General features: G+C 39.5%; 1 protein-coding gene across 6 annotated transcripts in view; it reads right to left on the bottom strand.

The window, feature by feature from the left end:
* Positions 1-25,703, bottom strand: part of BLM (BLM RecQ like helicase) — a 102,718-nt gene extending 77,015 nt beyond the window's left edge. For 5 of the 6 annotated variants that reach the window (XM_060097433.1, XM_060097431.1, XM_060097430.1 and 2 more), the window contains exon 1: positions 25,619-25,703. The gene's annotated coding sequence lies outside the window, so the exon portion shown is untranslated. Of the gene's footprint in view, positions 1-2,725; positions 2,846-25,618 lie in introns of all 6 variants that reach the window. The other variant, XM_060097434.1, reaches the window with a different exon arrangement.
* Positions 25,704-26,162: the final 459 nt, after the last annotated feature.

The following is a 26,162-nucleotide window of genomic DNA, read 5'->3' on the forward strand; positions in this document are numbered from 1 at the left end:
ATAATCTATGTTTAACAACTACTTTACTTTAGATAACAGTGAAAAAAGAAAAACTTGGTAGAAAGTTCAACTGGGAAATCTCCATGTGTTGAGCTTGATGAAGATGATTATGATATAGATTTTGTTCCACCTTCTCCAGAAGAAGGAATGATTTCTGCCTCTTCTTCCTCTTTAAAATGCTTTAGGTAAAATAGCTAATTAATAAACACTGAATAATTCACACTGATATGTGAATTATATCTTAATAAAGTTGTTACCAACCCACCACCCACTGTCAACATTTATCAACTCATCAACTATTATCAGCTCATCCAATACTGTTTCATCTGTACACACATCCCAAGGTCCTCACTTCACCATTCTGGAAGTCAACCTCCCAAAATAGTGATATTTTAATTCTGTCATTCCTTCTTCATTCATTAGCTGGAATAGTTCTATCAAAAGAAATGTTCTCTGATCTATTATTTTGTTACCCAGTGGTACAGTTGGCATAGAAAAGACAGGATAAATGTTGGATTCTTTTCCTTTATTTATTAGTTTTCAAAATAATGAGTTAATTCTCTAGCAGCCTCTAATGGTGGTCAATCTTTTTTTCAGTATCATTATTAACTCATGAATTAACCATTAGGTATGTTTTAATCCAATATAATTATCATCCTTATCGATTCTCAAACTGTTTCACGTTTGCCCAGTGGGAGCCTTTCCAGGTTGACTCTTCAGTACTTTTGACATAAACTTAGTAGGTTTTGAGACCTTCCTTACTAACTGGAATGAAAAGACATCCCAGACTTATCTTGTGCATTTTTTTGCCCCAGACTTAGAATCAGCCATTTCCCCAAGGAGCCCTGATTTTTATTTTTAGTGGTGAATATTTTAAGACCACAGTCCCTGCACATCCAAAGGCACCTCTCCATTTTACATCCAGTTTAAAAGCACTGGCCTTTCACTGAAGTATGCTCTCTCTAAGGTCCTGTCCAATATGGAAGTTTTTCACAGAATAAATGATAAAGAGTGAAGTCACACTACTGCCCTTTCAAAATTTCAACCTCAAATGATTAGATGGCTGACATGGAGGGAGAGGCACACAGTCCTTCAGCCTTAAGACAAAGCAGGACATAATGGTCCATGGCATCATTACTTAACCTTTCCCCACATTCCTTCTAAGTTTTTATTGTTCCTGTCTCAACTTTCTACAATTTTTCATACCTTATTTATTTTTATATCAAAACTAGCCATGGTATTCTTTTTTTTTTTTTTTTAGAAAGAGGGTTTATTTATTTATTGGCTGTGCCATGCAGCATGCAGGATCTTGGTTCCCTGACCAGGGATCGAACCTGTGCCCCCGTGCAGTGAAAGCACTGCGTGCTAACCACTGGACCGCCAGGGGATTCCCCTAGCCATGGTATTCTAATAGTTTTCCAACATTATTCCACAGTACGATTTGATATGCATATTTAGTCATCTCAATAGTACATGTGTTTGATTCATAACTGTAGTGACACATTATGGATTCATAGTTGGCATGTAGTCAACCTTAACACTGGGGCACCCTTCCCTATTTTCAAGCTACACTGCTCTTTGGTTATTCCCACAGGGTAGCATCCTCTAGTCAGTCATATTCTGAAGCATGGTAGCAAGTACACAATTTTCCTTCTCAACAGCCTTCAGCAGTAATGCTTTTAAGGAGTTGGTGAGTACTGAGAAGCAAAAAATATCAATAAAATTGTTTGACATGCAAAAAAATTGTTCATCAACAGCAAAGATAAGTGATACAAAATTAAAAGAAGAAAATAAATGGAAAATAAATAGAGACTAGTGCAAAGTTTCACAACACTAAAGGGGATGAACAATGAGAGCCCAGAAACGGATAAGCCTTCTGAATTAGACTCACCACAAGTCACAAGTATAATTTGGAAAATGATTAAAAATTTCTATCATGTACATGAAGGAAGTTATCATGGCATTGTAAAACAACATAAATAAGTAAAAAGCTGATTGAACAGTGCAAAAAAATTACTGAATGAAACAAGTAAACTAGAAAACCATATCCATACATAGAAAGAATAAATAAATCAATGAAAAAAAAGGTATGAGAGAATGACAACAATCCAGGGCTGGAATATAAAAAATATATCCAGCGAATGAGACTTCTTGAAGTAGTAAAAGAAACCACTGGCAAATAATAAATGATTAAAGGAGTCCTATCTCAACAGTATCTTGAACAAATAAAAATAATTCAGGCCAGAAATTCAGAGGACCTTTATTGAACCAGATAAGACTAAGACATAGTCTCTTGAAATTAAACTAAAGGGAAACATTTTTTTAAAAACCCTACAAGTGGCTAAGCAAGAAACATATCACATTTACGTAACAAACAGAATTACTTCTAACTACTTCTCTGATCTTAAGTGTATGTCTCAATATAGTTTTACTTATGTATATAACTGCATGAACAACATTCAAATAGAGGTACAGAACATTTCTAGCATATCAGTATGCTTTCTTGTGCCTTTTCCCAGTTCATACACCCCAGATATAACCATTATCTGACTTATTCACCATAGGTTAGTTTTGCCTATTCCTGAACTTACATGGATATATGGAATCACACAGTATGTATTATCAATGCATATTTGAAATGGCATCTGTTAAACTCAAATCATTTCTAACAGATATATTAAAACATAAAATTAGAAGTACTTAAAATCAAGACCCAATACAATACCTTATATTTTACAACAGGGATGAATCCATTAAAAATAGGGGCTAAAATGAGACTGTTCTCTTATTTTCACTCTCATGTTAGACATTCTTACCAATGCAAAGATATTCAAAAAGGGAAATACTAGAAAAGAAGAGATGAGAATATCATACATGTAGACAATTCGATTATATACCAACACAATTCAAAGAAAATCAGTCATAACAATAGATAATTAAAACTTCAGTGAAGTGGGTAAATAAAAGATAAATATAAATCCACAAAAGTCAAATGCATTCTCATGTAGTAGTAATAACGAGTTAGAAAATATAATTTTTAAAAAGCATTCAATTAACAATAGCAACGAAAAACATTAAACTACCAATTAACCTAACAAAAGACATACATCTTCATGATATAAAGAAAATGACCAAATATTACTAGGATAAATAAAGATTTGGATAGAGAAATATTTCATGTTCTTAAATGAAAGGTTTAAATATCACAAAGGTAACAGTTTTTCATAAATTAATTTGTGAGTTTAACAAAATTCCAATTAAAACACCTCAAGAATATTTCACAAAACTCAACAAAAACAGTTCTAAAATTCATTTGACAAAAGCATGAAACAAGAATACTAAATAACAGTGGGGTGGGAACTAGCATTAGAAATATTATAATCATATTAAATGTAACGAATTTAAATGGCATGGTACTCAGCTTTTTTTTTTTTAACATTTATTTATTTATTTGGTTGCACTGGGTCTCAGTTGCAGCAGGCAGGCTCCTTAGTTGCGGCTTACGGGCTCTTTAGTTGCGGCACACAGGTTCCTTAGTTGTGGCATGCAAACTCCTAGTTGCAGCATGCATGTGGGATCTAGTTTCCGGACCAGGGATCAAACCCAGCCTCCTGCATTGGGAGCATGAAGTCTCAACCACTGCGCCACCAGGGAAGTCCCCAAATGGCATGGTACTCATCTTTGAAAAAGAAAATCCTAGGGCTTCCCTGGTGGTGCAGTGGTTATGAATCCGCCTGCCAATGCAGGGGACACGGGTTCGACTCCTGGTCCAGGAAGATCCCACATGCCGCGGAGCAACTAAGCCCGTGCGCCACAACTACTGAGACTGTGCTCTAAAGCCTGCGAGCCACAACTACTGAGCCCACGTGCCACAACTACTGAAGCCTGTGCACCTAGAGCCTGTGCTCCACAGCAAGAGAAGCCACTGCAATGAGAAGCCTGTGCACCGCAACGAAGAGTAGCCCCCGCTCGCTGCAACTAGAGAAAGCCCGTGCTCAGCAACGAAGACCCAACGTAGAAAGGGAAAGAGAGAGAGAGAGAGAGAGAGAGAGAGAGAGAAAATCCTAGTCTCCAAAATACAGTGTTTAATGTTTAATGTTTAATGAGAGAAACATAACAAAATAGGGTAATCAATATTTAACAAGTGTTATGGGCATAATCAGTACGCAATATATTCTACATCAGGAGTTGGCAAACCTATGATTCACAGGCCTGTTTGTTCACATACTGCCTAAGGCTACTTTAGCACCATATTTGGGAAGTTACAACAGAGAATGGTCTGCAAAGCCTAAAATATTTACTATCTGGTCCTTTACTGAAAAGGCTTATTGACAATTACTCTAGATTATTGCTGGATAAAATAAGAAATTATTAAATACAGGGTGAGGGTGAGGGATGGATTGGGAGTTTGAGCTGTGTACACACAGCTATATTTAAAATAGATAACCAGGGACTTCCCTGGTGGCACAGTGGTTAAGAATCCGCCTGCCAATGCAGGGGACATGGGTTTGATCCCTGGTCTGGGAAGATCCCACATTCCACGGAGCAACTAAGCCAGTGTGCCACAACTACTGAGCCTGTGCTCTAGAGCCCACGAGCCGCAACTATTGAGCCCATGTGCCACAACTACTGAAGCCCACGTGCCTAGAGCCTGTGCTCCACAACAAGCGAAGCGAACACAATAAGAAGCCCATGCACCGCAACAAAGAGTAGCCCCTGCTCGCCACAACCAGAGAAAGCCCACGTGCAGCAACAAAGATCCAATGCAGCCATAAATAGATAGATAGATAGATGGATAGATAGATAGATAACCAACAAGGGCCTACATTATAGCACAGGGAACTCTGCTCAATACTCTGTAATAACCTAAATGGGAAAAGAATTTGAAAAAGAATAGATACATGTATATATAGAACTGAATCACTTTGCTGTACACCTGAAACTAACACAACATTGTTAATCTACTATACTCCAATATAAAATAAAAATTAAAAATAGAGGGCTTCCCTGGTGGTGCAGTGGGGCTTCCCTGGTGGCACAGTGGTTGAGAGTCCACCTGCCGATGCAGGGGACACGGGTTCGTGCCTCGGTCCGGGAGGATCCCACATGCCGCAGAGCGGCTGGGCCCGTGAGCCATGGCCGCTGAGCCTGCGCGTCCGGAGCCTGTGCTCCGCAGCGGGAGAGGCCACAACAGTGAGAGGCCCGCGTACCACAAAAAAAAAAAAAAAAAAAAAAAAAAAAGAAATTATTAAATACAGGAAATCTCTGACAAGAAGTTAAAATGATCAGGCCAAAAGTGGGAACCCAGAGAGGTAAGGAGAGCACTGACAGTTGTTTTCGTCCTGAGGACAGCTGTCTAATCCTGAGAATATGAACATCAATTTTGCTAGCCTTGGAGGAAAAAGATGGACAGAATCAAAGTTAGGGCACAACCACGGTGGGAAATGTTCCCCTATAAAACCAGCACCCCAAAGGGCTATACCATCTGGGCAAAGGTAAACCAAAATTAAACCTCACTTCTGGGCCTCCCTGGTGGCGCAAGTGGTTGAGAGTCCGCCTGCCGATGCAGGGGATACGGGTTCGTGCCCCGGTCTGGGAGGATCCCATATGCCGCGGAGCGGCTGGGCCCGTGAGCCATGGCCGCTGAGCCTGTGCGTCCGGAGCCTGCGCGTCCGGAGCCTGTGCTCCGCAACGGGGGAGGCCACAACAGTGAGAGGCCCGCATACCGCAAAAAAAAAAAAAAAAAAAAAACACCTCACTTCTATTCCCAGGTATCTATAAGTAAAGTTATCAATTGCTGAGGGACTGAGTGGGAGAGACTCCGAAACCACAAACCTGAGAATCTTCTGAACCCAATTTTTATCACCCACATATTTTTTTAAAAATCCAAGTCATGAATTTAGATTAAAGTCATCTTAACTCCAAGGCATCTTCCAAATGCAAATGCAAAAATGTCTCTGGAGGACTATGCCTTTACCTTAGGCCTTAAACAGTTCCCACAACAAGACAATATATAGCAAATACAGACAAAAATTGTCAACCACACAAGTAAACAAGGCACCAGGAATGAGAACTAGTTGTAACAGAAAGAGTCAAACAGTATCAGACATACCAGTATAAAGCAATTAAACTTATGTTTACAAAAATAAAAGTCAAGCTTGAAAATATCTACAGTAAACAGAAAACTATAAAGTTGACCTTGCCAACAGAACTTCTAGGAATGAAAGATACAATAACCAAGATTCAGAATTCAACAGATAGATTTACCAGTAGACTACACACAGCTAAAGAGATAATTAGTAAAGTGGGGGGAAAACCAGAAGAAAGTATCCAGGACCTGGCTCCATGGATTTCTCACATTCTTACATGGTCCAAGCCTTCTGAGCAAAGGACATGAGAAGTAGCAGATGGTCTTGGTTGCTGTATTCCTCTGGTGAGATTTGGAGTCACACTTCCCCCAGAGACATCTCACAGTAGTAAAGATAAAGCCCTTTCTTTTCTCTCCCTGGAGACATTTCCCTACATTCAAGATAATAATCCTCAAGGCCCCTTCCCCTCTCACCCAGGGGAGATTTGCCTACATTCTAAGGTAAAAAGTGATCTCTCTGGAAGGGAGGATGTGCAGATGTGCCAGAAACCCTCGAGTGCTCAGTCTCTGAATTTTGGGGTTTCTTTCCTATGATGCACTCAACTGTATACACAGGTATCATCTAGCCCTTATCACATCACCCTGTGGGAATTAGGGTGTAGGGAATGGATGCAAGGTATTGCTGCAATAAACCATCTGTATCTGTGACCCAGGGGTCTTGTGCCTCCTCAGTACATGTGTAAACATTTATGTGCTTGTGTGTGTGTGTGTACACATATAAATAACTGTTAGAGGCTGTTAGCTTAAAAGTAGGGTAAATTTTAAGATTCCCACATAGTTTCTGACTTAATAGATGCATACATGGAAAACTAAAGAAAGAGATAGAAAATATGAGAAGTTAAAAGACATGGGAGATAGAGTAAGAAAGTCTAACATAAATCTAGCTAGAAATCTAGTTCCAGAAAAAGAGGAGAAACTGGGGCAGAATATTTTAAAAGATAATAGCTGGGATATTTCCAAGATGAAACACACAAATCCTCAGATTCAAGAAAGCAAACAGCGATTTCCCTGGTGGTGCAGTGGTTAAGAATCCACCTGGGGGAGGGGGAAGGGTAAGCTGTGACAAAGCGAGAGAGAGGCATGGACATATATACAGTACCAAACGTAAGTTAGATAGATAGTGGGAAGCAGCCACATAGCACAGGGAGATCAGCTCGGTGCTTTGTGACCGCCTGGAGGGGTGGGATAGGGAGGGTGGGAGGGAGGGAGACGCAAGAGGGAAGGGATGTGGGAACAGATGTATATGTATGACTGAGCCACACTGTTATAAAGCAGAAACTAAAAAAAAAAAAAAAAAAAAGAGAAGAAAAGAAGCACGTGCCTACATCATCTTTGGATCAAGAGGAAATAAAAAATTGAAATGGGGATTAATTAGGAAACCAGGCTAGCCTCAGATAATACCTATCTGTTAATAGGCTAGATAGCTGGTCTATTATTGGGATAGATACCAAGTGTGCTAAGAAAGAGCTAGATTAGCTCAGGTTTACAGCCTTAAATTAAGGTTTATTTAAATCACCAAATAAAACTTTTAATTGGAATTTCTATAGGAAAACTATCTTTGTTATTGCAAGGGTGAAATCCTGTAGGCCTATTTTCCCCCATTTATACAATTATTTTAATGTTGCTGTTCTTAATAAATAAAGGTTTCTGAGATATTAAAAAAATAAAAAAAAATAAATGCAGATAACAAACAAACAAACAAAACAAAACAAACAAAAAAAAGAATCCACCTGCCAATGCAAGGGACATAGGTTTGAGCCCTGGTCCGGGAAGATCCCACATGCCGCGGAGCAACTAAGCCCATGCACCACAACTTCTCTCGCTGCAACTAGAGAAAGCCCGCACGCAGCAACGAAGACCCAACACAGCCAAAAATTAATTAATTAATTAATTTTTTTTAAAAAAGAAAGCAAGCAAACAAATTCTGAACAGGACAGAGAAAAATAAATCCACACCAAAATACATCATTGTGCAAAACTTGGGGGTTTTTTTCGTTGTAACAAGCAGCTTGTTGGATCTTAGTTCCGCAACCAGGGATTGAACCTGGACCCTGGCACTGAAAGCACCAAGTCCTGGGACGTCCCTGGTGGTCCAGTGGTTAAGACTCCGTGCTTCCAATGCAGGGGGGTGTGGGTTCGATCCCTGGTTGAAGAACTAAGACTCCACATGCCATGCAGCACAGCCAAGGAAAAAAAAAAAAAAAAAGAAAGCATTGAGTCCTAACCACTGGACTTCCAGGGAATTCCCCTCATTGTGCAATATTTGGACAGATAATTGATTTCTCTTCAGCAAAATTGGAAATCATAAGACAGAGGAATATAACACATTGTAAATGACCTATACTTCAATTAAAAAAAAAGACAACGATGACAGTGGAATATCTTCAGTCTGCTGAGAGTAACCTAGAACTTTTCCCCCAGCAAAAATATCCTTCAACAATTGAGACTGAATTGCGTTAAGGGTGAATTTTATGGTATATAAATTATATCTCAATAAATCTTTTATTTTTAAAACTGGCTATAATAAAAGCAACAGATAAAGTGTTGGTGAGGATGTGGAGAAATTGGAACCCTTATCCATTGCTGCTGGGAATGCAAAATGGTGCAGCTGCTTTGGAAAACAGTCTGGCAGTTCCTCAAAAAGTTAAACACAGAGTTACCATACGATCCAGCAATTCTACTCCTAGATATATACTCAAAAAAACTGAAAACAGGTACTCCAACAAATACTTGTATCTGAATGTTCACAGGGGCATTATTCGTAATAGCCAAAAACTAGAAACAACCCAAAGTTCATCAACTGATGAATGAATGGATAAAGGAAATGTGTATATCCATATGGAATATTATTTGATCATACAAAAGAATGACCAAAGCATACTGATAAGCTCTACAGTAATGATGAACCTTGAAATATTATGCTAAGAGAAAAAAGCCAGGGCTTCCCTGGTGGCGCAGTGGTTGAGAGTCCGCCTGCCGATGCAGGGGACACGGGTTCGTGCCCCAGTCTGGGAAGATCCCGCATGCCGCGAAGTGGCTGGGCCCGTGAGCTATTGCCGCTGAGCCTCCGCATCTGGAGCCTGTGCTCCGCAACGGGAGAGGCCACGGCAGTGAGAGGCCCGCGTATCACAAAAAAAAAAAAAAAAAGCCGGTCACAAGGAACCACATATAGTATGATCCCATTTATATGACATGTCCAGAATGAGCAAACCTATGGAGAGTAATTAGTGACTGCCGGCCGGGGGTGGGGGTGGGGGGCGGTTGCTGGTTAGATTGGGGGTTAATGGCTAGGGGTGTGGGGTTTCTCTTCAGGCTGACAAAGCTGTTCTAAAATTGAGTGTGACAACTGCTGCACAAGCTTATGAACAGACTAAAAGCCTCTGAATTATACACCGAAAATGGGTGAATTTTATGGTATGTGAGTTATATCTCAAAAGAGTTGTAATTTAAAAAAATCAAGGCAAAATAAAGACATTTTCAGATCATCGAAAACAAATAGTTTGCCACTAGCAGACTCTCGTTAGATGAAATTCTAAAGGATGTACTTCGAGGTAGTAGAAAAGTGAGCCTGGGTGGAAACTCTCAGATGATAGCTGGACTGAAGGACAAAGAAAGTGGTAAATATTAGGTTAAATTTATGCAAACCTTGCCTGTGCAAAACAACAACAATAATGTCCTCTGGGGTTAAAAAAAATAGTTAAAATACCCAACAATAATGACCCATAAGTGAGGAGGGAGGTAAAGAGAGTGAATGTGTCCCAAGGCCTTTGTATTGCCTGGGAGGAGTGTAAGGTGTTGCTAAGCTTTAGACTTGGAGAGGATAAATATGCATGTTGTACTTTCTAGAGTAACTACTAAAGAACAAAAAGAGAGCATTTAACTTAAAATCTAGAAGGGGAAATGATTTAAAAAAAAAACTTCATCTGTAAGAAAGCTACATAAAAGGGGAAAAAAGGAAAAAAATAATACAAAGAAAAAAATAAGGTAGTAGATTTTAATCCAAAAATTTATGAATTATAATAAATGTAAACAGACTAATTGCCTTGATTAAAAGATTACAATCTGAATTTTTAAAATGATATCTAACTACTGTATTTGCTGTTTATTAGAGACACATCTAAAACACTAGGTGTATAGCAAGGTTAAAAGTAAGAAGATAGGGGCTTCCCTGGTGGCGCAGTGGTTGAGAGCCCGCCTGCCGATGCAGGGAACACGGGTTCGTGCCCTGGTCCGGGAAGATCCCACATGCCACAGAGCGGCTGAGCCCATGAGCCATGGCCGCTGAGCCAGCGCGTCCAGAGTCTGTGCTCTGCAACGGGAGAAGCCACAACAGTGAGAGGCCCGCGTACCACAAAAAAAAAAAAAAAAGTAACAAGATAGAAAAAATACACATGAAGTAAAACTGATAGAATGACAAGAAGAAACAGAAAAAAGATTTGTAATTATAGTATAAAATTAGCTCTCTCAGTAATCGATAGAACAAGTAACTAAACAATCAGTAACAACCCAGAGATTTGAATAACACAAATTTGACAACAGCAAAATGTACGTACACATTCTTTTCAAGAACAGACATTTACAAAAGGTGACCATGTACTGGGTCACAAGGCATGTCTCAACAAACTTCAAAGGACTGACAGCATAATGGCATGTTTCCAACCAAACGTAAGTTAGCTAGAAATCAATAATAAAAAAGATAACTAGAAAAAAACTGTTTTCATATCCACTGGAGATTCATACCTGAAGAAATAATGATTATATAATGATGGTCTTTCTAATCCCAGTCATTCTTTAGTAGCTGGCATCATCATTCAGTAATTGGCATTCCACTATAAAGAACTTCCCCTTCTTCCCTATTTGTTTTCTATCAGTAAAGATTCTTAATTTATTCAGTGGGTTGTAATCCATACTGTCATTATTTATGCTGATGCTCAAATTGTTTCATATAGGCAGTGGGAATAGAATTCCTTTAAGCTGGCTCCTTTGTCCTTTTTTATTTTTTATTTTATTTATTTTATTTTTTTTGCGGTACGCGGGCCTTTCACTGCTATGGCCTCTCCCGTTGCGGGGCACAGGCTCCGGACACGCAGGCTCAGCGGCCATGGCTCACGGGCCCAGCCGCTCCGCGGCATGCAGGATCTTCCCGGACCGGGGCACGAACCCGTGTCCCCTGCATCGGCAGGAGGACTCTCAACCACTGTGCCACCAGGGAAGCCCTGTCCTTTTTTATTTTTAATTGTGCTAAAACACACCTAACATTAAAAATTTACCATCTTAATCGTTTTTAAGTGTACAGTTCAGTGATGTAAAGTATATCCACATTGCTGTGCAACAAATCTCCAGAACTTTTCTGCCTTGCACAACTGAAACTGTGTGGCCATTAAACAACAGTTTCCCATTTCCCCTTTCCCCCAGCCTCTGACAATCACCATTCTACTTTCTGTTTCTATGAATTTGACTACTTGAGTAGACTCATACAGTATTTGTTTTCTTTGTGACTGGCTTATTTCACTTAGCATAATGTCCTCAAGGTTTATTCATGTTGCAGCATGTGTCAGAATTTCCTTCGTTAAAGGCTGACTAATATTCAGTTGTATGTACATACCACATTTTGTTTATCCATTCATCTGTCGATGGGCATTTGAGTTGCTCCCACCCTCTGGCTATTGTGAATAATGCTGAAATAAACACAGGTGTACAAATACCTCTTTGAAACCCTGATTCCAATTCTTTTGGGTATGCACCCAGAAGTGGAATTCCTGGATCATCCAGTAATTCTATTTTTAATTTTTTGAGGAACTGCCATACTATTTTCCACAGCAGCTGCACCATTTTACATTCCCACCAACAGTGTGCACGAGTTCCAATTTCTCCATAACGCTCATTTCTCTACATCCTTACCAACAGTTGTTATTTTCTGGTTTGTTTTTTTAAATAAATAAATATATATATATATATATATTTATGGCTGCTTTGGGTCTTCGTTGCTGCGCGTGGGCTTCCTCTAGTTGCATGAGTGGGGGCTGCTCTTTGCTGTGGTGTGCGGGCTGCTCATTGCAGTGGCTTCTCTTGTTGCAGAGCAAGGACTCTAGGCTCGCAGGCTTCAGTAGTTGTGGCTTGCAGGCTCTAGAGCGCAGCCTCAGTAGTTGTGGCGCACGGGCTTAGCTGCTCCGTAGCACGTGCGATCTTCCCAGACCAGGGCTCGAACCCTAGTCCCCTGCATTGCCAGGTGGATTCTTAACCACTGCACCACCACAGACGTCATTTCTGGGTTTTTTTTTTTTTTTTTTTTTTTGCGGTATGCGGCCCTCTCACTGCTGTGGCCTCTCCCGTTGCGGAGCACAGGCTCCAGACGCACAGGCTCAACGGCCACGGCTCACGGGCCCAACCGCTCCGCGGCATGTGGGATCCTCCCGGACCGGGGCACGAACCCATGTCCCCTGCATCGGCAGGCGGACTCTCAACCACTGCACCACCAGGGAAGCCCGTTTCTGGGGTTTTTTGATAGGAGCCGTCCTGAGTGTGAGGCGATATCTCATTGTGTTTTTGATTTGCATTTCTCTGATGATTAGTGATGCTAAGCATCTTTTCAAGTGTTTGTTGGACATTTGTGTATCTTCTTTGGAGAAACGTCTATTCAAATCCTTTGCCTCCTTTTTCATTGGGTTATTTGTTATTTGTTCGTTTTAAAGAACTGTAGGGGTTCTTTACAGATTCTGGACTTGGGGAAAGGGAGCAAGAGTGAGGCATTACACAGGGGCATGAAGAAACTTCTGGGAGAGATGGATATGTTCATTTATCTGATTGTGGTGATGGTATCTCCTATATATCAAAACTGATCAAATCATAACTTAAATATGTGCAGTTTATTGTAGGTCAATAAAGCTGCTTCAGAAAAAGTAAACTCAAAGAGCATCTAGAAGACTGAAAAGTGTTTTGGAAATTTTACTTCCCTTCAGCCCCTTGACAACAACTAGAGATAGATGACTAAATCAGTGACTATAATATGAAGTATCTAATTCAAAAAGAAAGAATTTCAAAGTTTTCCTTCCTTCATCTGAAGCAATTTATTAGCATTGTGATTATCTAGACTCCTGAAGTTTGGTAGAATTTCCCTATGAAACCATTTGGACCTAGTGTTTTTTTGTTTTCATTGGGATGGTTCTTTCAAAACTTTGTATATTCTATGGAAATTGAGGTATTTAACTTGTAATCTTTATGGGGATCCATTTTGTTAAATTGTATTTCCCTAAATAATTATCCATTTCATATAAATATTCAAATATGTTTAGAGGTATGCAAATTAATCTCGTATTTTAAAAAATTTCTTCTATATTAGTGGGTTTTCCCCCACTTGTCATTTGTTATTTTGCATTTGCAATTTCCTCCTATTTTCTTAAGTTAGCTATTAGTTTGCTGGCTTGTTAAATTTTTTAAGATACAAGATTTTGATTAATCACATGTTCTTCCGTTCTCTATCTCATTAATTTCTGTTTCTATCTTTATTATTTTTTAGCCTCTTGTGCTTTCGTTTGGTTTACTTTTTGTTCTTTTTCTAACTTTCCAAGTTTGGAATTTAGTTCATTTATTTTCCGTCCTTCATTTATAATGCCTTTAAAGCTATAAACTTCCCCCCTTCACCACTGCTTTATATGTGTCTTATAAAATCTGATTTGTTGTGTTTTCATTTCATTAATTTTCAGGAATCCTTTATTTCAGTTTGTATTTCCCTTGTATCCAATAGTTCTTTAATAGAAGGTTTTTAATCTTCCAGATGGAAGGGCCTTTTCCTTTTCTTTTAAATTCCATTTTAAATTTCTAGTTTTGTTGTACAATGATAAGGACTGTTCATAATCTTTCTACTTTTGGAAAATACTAATGTTTTCTTTCTGACCTAACATATTGTAAAAATTAATAAAGGGAAACCTCATTTAAAATGGAGTTGTGAAGTCTTAAAGGGGGAGCTCTCTACACATGTACCTTTCTTCACAGCTTACTTCACGTTCCTGGGCGGGAAGCTTACTTTATTACCCAATTCTCTCCTTGTTGAGCAACAGCCCAGTCAATGAGAACTCCAACAACTCAGCCACCCTGAACGTTCACATTCCTCCAACGGACTGCGGTTTGGAGCAGCCGTTCGCAACTTCTCCTTTTTCTATATAAAGTAAGGTTGCTCTCCTTTGTTCTCCAGACCTACCCGTGGTTTGCTATAGTTTTCATGTCCTAAATGGCAATTCCTCTGCCATTCCTGAATAAGCTCATTTTGCTAGTAAAATAACTAGCTATTTTATTTTTAAGTTGATAATGTGAACTATTTTTAGAATGCAAAATGCACACTTGAGAAGACATATTATTACTGGACTAACCCTGCAACTTTTTCACAGGTTTTTAATTTTTCAAAGAAAAAAAAAAAAAAGAGAGAGAGAGAAAGGAGAGAGATGGATCCAGAAAATCCTCATGCTTGGAAATAAAGAAATATACTTACTAAAAAAACCCATGGATCAAATAAGATAACAGAGTGGGCATTAGAATATATTTTTGAACTGGACAATAATGCAAGTCTACATATAAAAAAAACTTGTGATACGCAATTAAAGAAGTAATTACAGGGAAACGTACAGCCTTAATTGTTAGAAAGGACAAATGAAAATTAATGAGCAGAAGGCATCTATCTCGTATCTCTTTCATTTGTGAAAATGAAAAAACAAAATAAGCCCAATGAGAATACAAAGAAGAAAATTATAAAGATAAGAGCTAAAATAATAAACATAAAATAGAGAGAACCAATAAACCAAGTTTGTTCCGTGAAAAGACTTATCAAAGGGGCTTCCCTGGTGGCGCAGTGGTTAAGAATCTTCCCGCCAATGCAGGGGACATAGGTTCGATCCCTGGTCCGGGTAGATCCCACATGCCGCGGAGCAACTAAGCTCATGTGCCACAACTACTGAACCTGTGCTCTAGAGCCCGGCGAGCCACAACTACTGAGCCCACATACCACAACTACTGAAGCCCGCATGCCTAGAGTCCATGCTCCGCAACAAGACAAGCCACCACAATGAGAAGCCCACACAACGCAAAGAAGAGTAGCCCCCGCTCGCCACAACTAGAGAAAGCCCACACGCAGCAATGAAGACCCAACGCAGCCAAAATTAATTAATTAATTAATTAAAAAGACATCAAAAAGAGAAAAGGCATAAATAAACCAATATCGGGACTAAAAGAAGAAACTCAACCACATATAATATAGATATTAAAATACAGTAATAGGTTGTTATGAACAACTTTGGGCCAATAAAATTTAAAATTTAGATGAAAGGGACAAATTTCTTCACAAACTTACTTATCAAAACTCACTCAAAAAGAAACAGAAAGCCTAATAGCCTATAGCTATTTTAAAGAAATATCTGTGGCTAAAAATCTACCCATAAAGACAGCATCAACACCTGAGAGCTGGTGGATTCTTCTGAGCATTTACGACAATATTCCAATTTTTAAATGAAAAATTTATTTAAAATTCCAGGGTTTTTTTTGTTTTTTTGTTTTTTTTTTGTGGTACGCGGGCCTCTCACTGTTGTGGCCTCTCCCATTGCGGAGCACAGGCTCCGGACGCGCAGGCTCAGCGGCCATGGCTCACGGGCCCAGCTGCTCCACGGCATGTGGGATCTTCCCAGACCGGGGCACGAACCCATGTCCCCTGCATCGGCAGGCGGATTCTCAACCACTGCGCCACCAGGGAAGCCCTAAAATTCCAGTTTTATGAACGATTCCAAAGTACAGAAAGACTGAACCTTGGAACTCACTCTATGAGGCTAGCATAATTTTGGTATAGAATTCTGCAAGGGCAGTTCAACGTGAAAAATTACAGGCTAATTCTTATGCATAAATGTAGCTGCAAAAAATCCCAAACAATATGTTAGCAAACCAAATCTAGTCATGTATAAAATATACTATGACCAAGTTGTATTGTCTCAGGAATGTATGATTGGCAACATTAAAAAAATCAATTAATATAGTTTACCAAATTATTAAAGAAGAAAAATCGTATGACTTTTCTCAAGAGCTGCAGAATAAGCATACGATAAAATCAAATATCCATTCACAATGAAATCCATTCATTATGAAAACTCTTATCAAACAAGGAATAAAAGGGAACTTCCTTAACCCTACAGAGGGGATATATAATTAAAATATAAACAAACCTCCAATAAGGTGATATTTAGAAAGTTTTTCCTTTTAGATCAGGAACAGTACAAGGATGCCCACTCTCACCACTTCCAAATGATGTGCACTGGAAATTTAAGCCAGAGCAATAAAGCAAGAACAGTAAATAAACTGGAAAGAAGCAAGAACCTTAACGTTCACAAATGATACAACCGTGTATATACAACAACTAAAAGAATCTTCAGATTAATGGAGGAGGAAAGCCTCAAGAAGCTGTAAAGGGCAAGGAAGCAGATTCTTCCCTAGAGCTTCCAGAAAGGAACACAGACTTGCCAACACCTTGATTTTTATCCCAATGAGACTCATTCAACTTCAGAACTACAGAACCGTAAGATAATAAATCTGTGTTGTTTTAAGCCACTGAATTTGCGGTAATTTATTTATTAAAAAAATTTTTTAATTGGAGTATAATTGCTTTACAATGTTGTGTTAGTTTCTGCTGTACAATGAAGTGAATCAGCTATATGTATACCTATATCCCCTCCCTCTTGGACCTCCCTCCCAACACCCCCCCACCCCCCCCATCTAGGTGGTCACAGAGCACCAAGCTGAGCTCCCTGTGCTATACAGCAGGTTCCCACTAGCTATCTATTTTACACATGGTAGTGTATTTATGTCAAATCTAATCTCCCAATTCATCCCACCCTCCCCTTCCCCCACTGTGTCCACATGTCCGTTCTCTACATCTGTCTCTATTACTGCCTTGTAAATACATTCATCTGTACCATTTTTCTAGATTCCACACATATGCATTAATATATGATATTTGTTTTTCTCTTTCTGGCTTAATTCACTCTGTATGACAGACTCTAGGTCCATCCACGTCTCTACAATTTCATTCCTTTTTATGGCTGAGTAATATTCCATTGTATATATGTACCACATATTCTTTATTCATTCATCTGTCACTGGACATTTAGGTTGTTTCCATGTCCTGGCTATTGTAAACAGTGCTGCAATGAACAATGGGGTACATGTGTTCTTTTGAATTATGTTTTTCTCCAGATATATGCCCACTAATGGGATTGCTGGGTCACACAGCAGTTCTATTTTTAGTTTTTTAAGGAACCTCCAAACTGTTCTCCACAGTGGCTGTATCAGTTTACATCCCCACCAACAGTGCAAAAGGGTTCCCTTTTCTCCACACCCGCTCCGGCATTTATTGTTTGTAGATTTTTTGATGATGCTCATCCTGACAGGTGTGAGGTGATACCTCATTGTAGTTTTGATTTTCATTGCTCTAATAATTAGTGATGTTGAGCATCTTTTCATTTGCCTCTTGGCCACCTGTATGTCTTCTTTGGAGAAATGTCTATTTAGGTCTTCTGCCCATTTTTTAATTGTTTTTTTTTTTAATATTGAGCTGTTTGTATATTTTGGAGATTAAACCTTTGTCCATTGCTTTGTTTGTAAATATTTTCCCCCATTCTGAGGGCTGTCTTTTCATCTTGTTTATGGTTTCCTTTGCTGTGCAAAAGCTTTTAAGTTTCATTAGGTCCCATTTGCTTATTTTTGTTTTTATTTTCATTACTCTAGGAGGTGGGTCAAATAAGATCTTGCTGTGGTTTATGTCAAAGAGTGTTTTTCCTATGTTTTCCTCTAAGAGTTTTATAGTGTCTGGTCCTACATTTAGGTCTTTAAACCAATTTGAGTCTATTTTTGTGAATGGTGTTAGGTAGTGTTCTAATTTCATTCTTTTACATATAGCTGTCCAGTTTTCCCAGCACTTACTGAAGAGGCTGTCTTTTCTCCATCGTATGTGCTTGCCTTCTTTGTCATAAATTAGGTGGCCATATGTGCATGCATTTTATCTCTGGGCTTTCTATCCTGTACCATTGATCTATATTTCTGTTTTTGCACCCGTACCATACTGTCTTGATTACTGTACCTTTGTAGTATAGTTTGATGTTGGGGAGCCTGATTCCTCCAGCTCTGTTTTTCTTTCTCAAGACTGCTTTGGCTATTTGGGGTCTTTGGTGTTTCCACACAAATTGTAAAATGTTTTGTTCTAATTCTGTGAAGAATGCCATTGCTAGCACCTTGATTTTTAGCCCAATGAGACTCATTCAACTTTGGAACTACAAACTGTAAGATAATAAATCTATGTTGATTTAAGCCACTGAATTTGTAGTAATCTGTTACAGCAGAAAACTAATGCAGTGACTTTAGGTAGACTGCTGATATGAGGTCAATATACAAAAGTTAATTCTATTTTTATGTACCACTAATAAACTGTTAGACAATGAAATTTCAGAAAACTTACCATTCACAATGGCATAAAAATTTAAATATCAAAAAAATAAATCTACCAAACTATGTCTATGATTCTATTCAGAAAATTATAAATAATTATTAAGAGAAATTAAGGAGTAACCAAACAAATATTTGTACCATAATCATGACTGGAAGACAACAATACTGTCAAGATGCCAATTCTCTCCAAATTGATCTATAACTTCATGCAATTCTAATCAAAATTCTATTTTCCCCCCCTGGAGGAACTTAATAGCTGAGTGTAAAATTTATATGGAGATGCAAAATTCCAAAAATAGCCAAGATACTCTTGAATACCTATAGGATGAGAAGACTTGCTCTGGCAGACATATAAAGACTTATTAAAAAAATACTTTAAAAACAGTGAGATATTGAGGCTAGGATAGGCAAACACCAGTGGAAGAGAATAAATAACCCATAAGCAAGCCAATATAAAGACACTTAATTTATGACAAAAGTAGCATTGCAGAACACAATGGAAGGAGTCTTTTCAGTAAATTGTGCTAGAACGTCGGATATATACGTGGGAAGAAATGAAATTTAAATCCTACTTCACTCCATACACATCAATCATTTTCAAGTGAACTGCAGATCTAAATGTAAAGGGCAAAACAATAAAGTTTCTGGAAAATAATACAGAAGAATAATTTTATAACCTCCAAGAGATTTCTCAAACAAGATACAAACAGCACTAACAAAAAAGAAAAAGATTAGAAAAACTGAATTGCATTTTAACTGAGAATCTTTCATGTGCCAACTAGCTAAAACAGCACTAAGACTTGAGACACTGGAATATAAAGAAAAGCAATGTATTGATTAGCACAAAAATCAGGATAATAGTTATCTTTGGGGTAGAGGATAAGACAGGGGCAGACAGGAGGCTTCCTGCTTTTTTATTTTTATTGAATTATAGTTGCTTTACAATGTTGTATTAGTTTCTACTGTACAGCAAAGTGGATCAGCTATACATATACATTTATCCCCTCTTTTTTGGATTTCCTTCCCATTTAGGTCACCACAGAGCACTGAGTTCCCTGTGCTATACAGTAGGTTCTCATTAGTTATCATTTTATACATAGTATCAATAGTGTATATATGTCAATCCCAATCTCCCAATTCATTCCACCCCCCCCTTTCCCCTTGGTATCCATACGTTTGTTTACATCTGTGTCTCTATTTCTGCTTTGTAAATAAGATCGTCTATACCAATTTCTTCAGATTCCACATATATGTGTTAACAGACAGGAGGCTTCTGAGGGTGTTAGCAATGTTCTATTTCTTACTTGGGACATAGGTACAGAGGTGTTTGCTTTGATATATGCCATTAAACTGCTGTTTCCGGGGTCCCCAAAGACCATTCCCTCATGTTCAGTGATGAACGACCGCAGGCATACCGTCTTAACTCACAGCTAAGTTTTATTACAGCAACAGACAGTAAGGACACACCAACAGAGCAACAAGAGGAAAAGACACATCAGTCTGTAGGAATCCATGTGCTGGCTTCTACGTGCTCTCTACCTCCCAGAGAGGACATTCTCTCTCAAGAAAACTGCAGCTACACGTGCACTATGTTTTTGCCCTAGGAAACACACCAGAGATGCATTGTCTAGGGTTTTTATCCGGGGCTGGTCACAGAGGAACACTTTAACACCAAAATTTCAGATTCTCAGAATGAAAGCAAGTGTTAGTGCCACAGGTGGGCAATAGAACCTTATCAGCTTAGGAAAGGTTTCAAAACCCAAGTTCCCAGGCCTATTATGTTAACCCATTTCTGCACAGCTTATATAGATGTTTTCTGAACTTTTCTCTATGAAATATATAATATTTCACAACAGGGTGGGGGGAAGGGATAGTTAGGGAGTTTGGGATTGACATGTACACACTGCTATATTTAAAATGGATAACCAACAAGGACCTAGTGTATAACACAGGTAACTCTGCTCAGTATTATGTAAGAACCTAAATGGGAAAAGAATTTGAAAAAGAACAGATACACGCATATGTATAACTGAATCACTTTGGCATACACATGAAAACCATCACGACATTGTTAATCAACTATATTCCAATATAAAATAAAAAGTTAAAAAAAATTTCACAATAAGTGCTTAAAAAGTTGACTAAAATTATATTACATCCACTTTTAAAAGCCAGAGAGTAGATATTTGCAATATATATAACTAACAAATAAATAACCACTATGTGGAATGAAAAAATAACTCCTACAAAATAAGAAAAAGACAGACAACTCCATGGAAAAGACAGAAAACTTGAAGAGACACTTTTAAAAAGAGGAAACAGTCCATAAATACAAGGTGCTCAACTTCATTAATAATCCAGGGAATTAAAACCGTAAGAAAATACATACACCTACCTGATAGGCAAAAATTAAATACACAATATCAAATATTAGAAAGGATGTGGAGCAATGGAAAGTCTAATAACACTGGTAAGGGACTTCCCTGGTGGAGCAGTGGTTAAGAATCCACCTGCCAATGCAGGGGACACGGGTTCGATCCCCGATCTGGGAAGATCGCAGAGCAACTAAGCCTGTGTGCCACAACTACTGAGCCTGCACTCTAGAGTCCACGAGCCACAATTACTGAGCCCATGTGCCACAACTACTGAAGCCTGTGTACCCTAGAGACCATGCGCCACAACTATTGAGCCCACGCGCTGCAACTACTGAAGCCTGCGTGTTCTAGGTCCTGCATGCCGCAACTACTGAGCCCGTGCTCCGCAACAAGAGAAGCCACCGCAATGAGAAGCCCGGGCACCTGAATGTAGAGGAGCCCTTGCTCACTGCAACTAGAAAGCCCATGCAGCAATGAAGACCCAACGCAGCCAAAAAATAAAAATAAAATAAAGAAACAAACAAACACTGGTAGGAGTGCAACCACTTTTGAAGACAATTTGGCATTAGATCGAAAAGTAAAACCTATACATATCCTTAGACTCAATAGTTCTACTCTTAGTTATATACAAACTTATGAACATGTGCAGCAGGGAATATGAACAAGAACATTCACAGCAACATTAATAGCTCAAATCTGAAACCAACCTAAATGTCATCAAAAGCAGGATGGATAAACTGTGGCACAATCATACAATGGAATATTCTATGGCAACAAAATAAACTTTTATTAACAATTATAAAATTATTTAAAAATTTTAAAAACCTGTATCTACAATATGGAAGAATCTCACAAACGTAATGTTGAACTAAATGAGAAAGACAAAGTAGAATACACAAACTACCATCCCATTTATAGAGTTCAAAACCAAGCAAAACTGCACTACATTACTTACAGGTTGCATATATGGGTAAATTAAGAAGACAAGAGAATTATTATCACAAAAAACAGGAAAACAGTTATCTCTAGTGTAGGGAGGAGGTTATGATGAGGGAAGCATACTTCTGGGGTACTAGTAAGTACCCCAGATTTCTTGATTTGGATGACAGTTACATGTAATTATAATTTTATAATTATTCTTTATATTTATATAATTTTAATGTAAAATTAAACTTTATAATTTTTCTTTATAATTATTTATATATACACACACACACTACGTAGTTTTAAAAATGTATCTACTTTCACATATGAAATTTTTTTAAAAAGAAAATTAGCAACAAATAACAAATAAAGGATTAATATTAAAAACACATAAAGCTCCTGTGAACAAATGATCAGGGAGTATAAACACGTAGTTCACCAGAATATACAAAGACAAAATAATCTCATGGAAAAATGTTCAATTCTTCTAATAATTAATAGCATGAAGCAACATTTCACACCTATTAAACCACGAAGGAGAGTGGAATAATGTGATAATTTATAAGATAAATGACTACCATGGAGACTGAGAAGCTACATGGATTAATTTAAAACTAAAAAAAACTGTAAATTATGAGTATATTAGGCTTACAGTAAGAAATTTGCATAGTTAAAATTTAGAAAATTTAAAATTTTAATTTCATGAAAAAATAAAAATAGCTGAAGTGTTTGGAAGACAGGATTATGACTGCAATATTTTTCTTGACATTGAGAATATGGTTCATTAAGATATAGGACTTTTGGGGGGCTTCCCTGGTGGTGCAGTGGTTGAGAGTCCGCCTGCCGATGCAGGGGACACGGGTTTGTGCCCCGGTCCGGGAAGATCCCACATGCCGCGGAGCGGCTGGGCCTGTGAGCCATGGCCTCTGGGCCTGCGCGTCCGGAGCCTGTGCTTCGCAACGGGAGAGGCCACAACAGTGAGAGGCCCGCATACCGCAAAAAAAAAAAAAAGATATAGGACTTTTTAGACAAAGTAAACTCAGTAGTTCCTTGCCATTCTAGAGAACAAAGTCTATATGTCATAACACCAAGAACTTCCATTAGTTGATTTCGACTTGTATTTTCACTGTGCCAGGGATCGTAGGAGGCACTAGAGGACAGAGATAAGCAAGAAATAATTACTTCCTTCAATGAGCTTCTAGACTAGCAGGAAACAGACATGTCAATAAAAAATTACAATGAAATGGGTAAGTCCTATAATAAAGTCTTTTCTTAAAAGTCTTATGGCTTCCCAGATGAAGGTAAAACTCAGGAAAATCATAGAGCAGTTTTCCAAAGAACACTGAATTGGATCTTGAAGGACAACTGGAACCTTCCAAACAGGGTGGAGGTTGTGAAGGGTAGTCTACACACTAGTCATGCAAAGACTGAGGTAGACTAGCAGGTGGTTAGAGGAGACTGCTCAAAGGCCTCATGTATCATGCTACAGGCAATGGAGACCCACAGGGGCTTGTGGCATTTAGCTCCCCCAAATATTCTAGAATTACACTGGACCTCTTTTTCTACCCTTCCTTCCCTTAAAAGGAATATATATAGAATATAACCCAAAGCAATATACAGATGTAATGCAATCCCACAACATTTTTCACAGAATTGAAACAAATAATCCTGAAATTCACGTGGAATCATGAAAGACCCCGAAGTGCCAAAGCAATCTTGAGAAAAAAGAACAAAGCTGGAGGTACTGCCCTCCCAGACGTCAGACTATACTACAAAGCTACAGTAATCAAAACAGCATGGTACTGGCACAAGAACAGACACATAGATCAATGCAACAGAATAGAGAGCCCAGAAATAAAACCCACACACCTATAGTCAATTAATCTACAATAAAGAAGGCAAGAATATACAATGGAGAAAGGACAGTCTCTTCAACAAGTGGTGCTGGTAAACAAAAAACCCAATCAAACAATGAGCAGAAGATCTAAATAGACATTTTTCCGAAGAAGACATACAGATGGCTAACAGGTACATGAAAAGATGCTTAACACTGCTAATTATTAGAGAAATGCAAATCAAAACAACAATGAGATATCACCTCACATCTGTCAGAATGGCTGTCATCAAAAAGCCTACAATAACAAATAACAAATAACAAATGCTGGGGAATTCCCTGGGGGTGTCCAGTGGTTAGGACTCCACGCTTCCATTGCAGGGGGCACAGGTTTGATCCCTGGTCAGGGAACTAAGATCCCACAAGCTGTGGGGTGCAGCCAAAAGAAAAAAAAAAACCAAAAAACAAATAACAAATGTTGGAGAGAAAGTGGAGAAAAGGGAACCCTTGTACACTCTTAATGGGAATGGTGCAGCCACTATGGAAAACCATATGGAAGTTCCTCAAAAACTGACAATTGAACTACCATTTGATCCAGAAATTGCACTTCTGGGTATATAACCAGAAAAAATGAAAACACGAATTCAAAAAGATACATGCACCATATTTCTCCTACTAGACTACAAGCTACTTTCTGACAGCAGCCTGGCTAACTAAACGTTGGCTCAATTTAATACTATTTACTATTCCTCACACAGAATACTCTATCTCCCGCCTTCTCCAATTTCTGGTCGCTCACCCACTCTCTCTCATTACTGCCCCTTCATCTTGACAGGGGCACAGGGGTGCTATTTATCCACGTTGGTGGCACCAGGAGCTGTCAGGTACCTGCTCCACCTCAGGCCACTAGGTGTCCAAAGTGCCAAGTAACCGAAGGGCAGGTGAGGGGTACGGGTGAAATCCCCATGTTGTGCAAGATGTTTTGGGGTCAGGCAGTTCTCAGTTCAAATCCTATTTCTAGCATTTAATCACCAAATGCCCTTTCATCACAGAGACAATTGTTTGTGCCTCAGAGTCTCCATGAATAAAATGAGGACAATCTTATCCAGTTCTCTGGGTGGTTATAATAGAACCCTTACTATGTTGTCAAGTACTCTTTGAAGCATTTATTGCATATATTAAGTCGTTCAATAATAACAAAAACTCCAGGAGGCAGAGTAGGTCATTTCCCTCATATGATAAAAGGAAACTGAGGCACTTTAAGTAACAGTTGGATAGTCACATAGCTAGTACATGCAGGAGCCGGCTTCCGAACTCAGGCAATCTGATAGTCTGTGTCCTTAACCATTTCCCTTTGCTGGGGTATTGCGAAGCTACAACTGTAAGGTAAAGGGGTGCCGGGCACGTGGCACACAGTAGATACTAAGAATACACGCAGACTGGCTCATGATTGTGGAAAGCCATAGACAAAGTACAGAGTTTTGGTTATCCCTCGGGAGGGAAATGGGGGTAGTGCCAGAAATCTGGGAAGTAACTGTTCTGTGCCAGGCATCTTGGTAGGCACTGGAGTACACGAACAAGAACATACTGGGTGCTAGGCCGGTTCTGCCACCAAGGTCCTGGGACAGCCTGGCAAAGCTCGCCCCCGCCCCCAGGCCTCTGTTTCCCCATCTGAGTATCTATGTGCGTCTGTGCTCTCCTTCCATGCTGTTCGCCTGACGAGAGGACTCAGCGGGCCTAGCCGAACCGGGGAGGGCAACGGGAGGAACCGGAGAGGCCTTCCTCTCCGGCCCCGGGCCGCGTGGCCAGGAGTGGGGCTGGGACAGGCGGACAGGTCCATGAGTCAGCGTGCGCCGGCACTCACCTCTCCCACAGTCTCGAAGCGGGCGGAACCACGATCCAAACTCCCCGCGCCGCAGCCGCGCCCCGACGCCGCGCGCCAGCTCACTTCACGCCGGAAGTCGGCAGATTCCGATTGGCTGCGTCCTGAAGAAGCCGACCAATACCGTCGCCCCGTGGCACCTTTCCCCGCCCCCGTGGGCTGCTGGGACGGGGTCCCGGAAGGGTCTGAGGAGGAAGGGCACGTATTCCCAAAGCCCAATCAGAGCCTGGAATGCAAGGTCAGATGACTACGGTTGAACCCAGGGCTTCCGGGGCTGGTGGAGTTCTTTGTTTTCAGGATGTTACGTGGTGTCGATAAAGACTTAAGTAAAGCACGCACCTGGAATTGGACCGTGGCGGGATTGAAAACCCCGGAGTTTAAGCGAGCCTGAGATTTACTAGTTCCCACAGACCAGGCCAAGGCTCTACACCCCGATCTCTTTGGTTCTGACCGTCTGTCTCTGAGGCTTTGGCTGTCCTCTCCACCCTCCTGGTAACGCTGGCCTCTGCCCCACCCATTCTCTTCT

The sequence above is a fragment of the Mesoplodon densirostris genome, chromosome 4 (genome assembly GCF_025265405.1).
Source record: "Mesoplodon densirostris isolate mMesDen1 chromosome 4, mMesDen1 primary haplotype, whole genome shotgun sequence".
NCBI classification, from domain to species: Eukaryota; Metazoa; Chordata; class Mammalia; order Artiodactyla; family Ziphiidae; genus Mesoplodon; species Mesoplodon densirostris.